Source organism: Saccopteryx bilineata, chromosome 8, assembly GCF_036850765.1.
Source record: "Saccopteryx bilineata isolate mSacBil1 chromosome 8, mSacBil1_pri_phased_curated, whole genome shotgun sequence".
Taxonomy (NCBI): Eukaryota; Metazoa; Chordata; class Mammalia; order Chiroptera; family Emballonuridae; genus Saccopteryx; species Saccopteryx bilineata.
Genome location: NC_089497.1, coordinates 67,072,188 through 67,074,307, shown reverse-complemented (window position 1 = coordinate 67,074,307; position 2,120 = coordinate 67,072,188).

Sequence of the window (2,120 nt, the reverse complement as noted above, 5' to 3'; positions counted from 1 at the left end):
TCCATGTTGTACTGACAAATCTGTACTAATTCCTTGATTCCTCTGGTTCACCATTCCTCTGGTGAACATTCCTCTGGCTTATAATTGCTAGATGGGTTTAGAGTTGTCAGCTGAGGCTACTGAAGAGCAAAACTAAACTAGGTGGCTTACACAAAGAATGAATCTGATTTTTAGCATCATTTGCAGTATAAATGGTCTCACATGCTGGTCCAGGTTAGCAAAGAAGCATTTGCGGTTTACTTTGAGGCTAATTTTGGATCGCAAGTAAGTAGAAGTTTTTTTTTCTCAATCACAAGAACGTGCTTCTATGTTGATATGTAAAACTTGTGTGTTTTAGATCATTAACTCATTTATTACTTATTAATGCTATTTAGTAAGCACATGCAAATGTGGTGGGCATAGCATCAATTAGAAATACATAATAGGGTTGCAGGCAATGGGAGGTCTTTGTATTTTTACTGAATTTTGGATTATGAAGCTTTTCAATCTTAAAACCATTTCAGCAATTGCTGACCTAAACCAATTTAACCCTTGATTATTTCCTCTTAAGAAACCCTGGAAATCCTGCTAAACCTAAAGAAAACACTCAACAATTAGGTGTTAATTGTTGATTGATTTTACCCTAAAGACTCAAGTGAAACTAAATACAAGTTGGTCACTTTTTTGATTTAGTATTTTTTTAAGTTTCTTAGATCCTAGGAGATTTTTAGTAGGTTTTAGATGAGACAATAAGGATCTCTGACTTCTATACTTGGAAAATGTTTGGCATTACTTCAAATCTGAATTTGAACATTACAGGTGTATGGATAGAAACATCACTAGACTGAGGGCCCAGTCCACTTTGTTATCTTGGTATTCGCTTTTGTGACAGTTCCTGGCATAATAATAATTTTCAAATCAATAAATAAATGAGTTAAAAATACATGTGGTATTTAGAACCAATTATCATATCAAATATGATATACAAATATAGAAAATTAAGAATCTGTTTTTTCAGTTCTCAGACTTTGAAAAACATTGGCTTTCTGAAGTAATGAGAAAATGTTTTCCTGATTATTCATGATATCTTGCAGTATGGGTAGAAGTGTATTTTAAAGTTAAATGAGTAAATACATTGATTTTTGTTTTTACCAATGGGTCTGAGTTAAGGTTACAGTTGAAGACCTTTAGAGTTTAAAGAATCATGCAGATTATTCAAACAGCAAATGCTGTATTGCTCTCACTTTCAATAAGTCAACATTCATTATGTATGAGTGATTAAAACTCAGTCTTTAAAAAAACCCCACTATAGCCCAGAATCAAAACCTATCTAGTCCCCAAACAGCGTATGTCATAAGCACCCATTTAAATTCCTTCATTACAAGAAAATGACTTAGTTGTTCTATGCTTGCAAAAGTTTACAACGATTTTATCAGGCATTCCTCACACCGGTTAAACTTATTTGCATTATTTTGAAGAGAGCCAGAGAAGACCGGAGGCAAAACGGGAAGAGAGTTGGCTACTCCAGAGACAGTTGCAAATTCCGCTACACGTTTTTTTTCGCCCTGCTCAATGTTTGGTGAACCGGGTTTTCTGGGATGTGCTGGGTGGCCGACATTTCCCTAGCAAGAGTTTCATACTTTTAAGATCTGAATGGATGTTAAACGCTCGGGCTAAAGGCCAGGCGGCTCTTTACTGTTAAATAGCCTTTTCCCACTTCTATTTAATCGAGCAGAATAACCCGATCCCCCTCCAGTGCAGAACGTGGAGGTGCCTGTCTGGCCGCCACCAAGCGCCGACCGCAAACGACGAGTTCAACCCCTTTGCCTCGGGGAAGCCGAGCCACCAGCAGACACCACGCTTCAGGGTCCCGCCTCCGGCCCCGCTCTCCGGGCTGCCTCTGCTTCAGGGACGCGGAAACCCCGTAGGAGCAGGGTGGGAGGGAACTCGATTTGTTTTCTGCTTGCTGCAATATTCTTCCGCCACGAAGCAAAGAGTCCCAACCTCACTCCTGGGTCCTGGGATTCCCAGCGACCCTATAGTATCTTGAAATAACCAACCTGGATTTCCCCACCGACTTGTTTAGGACATTTTCAGAGATAAGGACCCCACGATCACAATTTTGTTGCTAACCGGAGAGC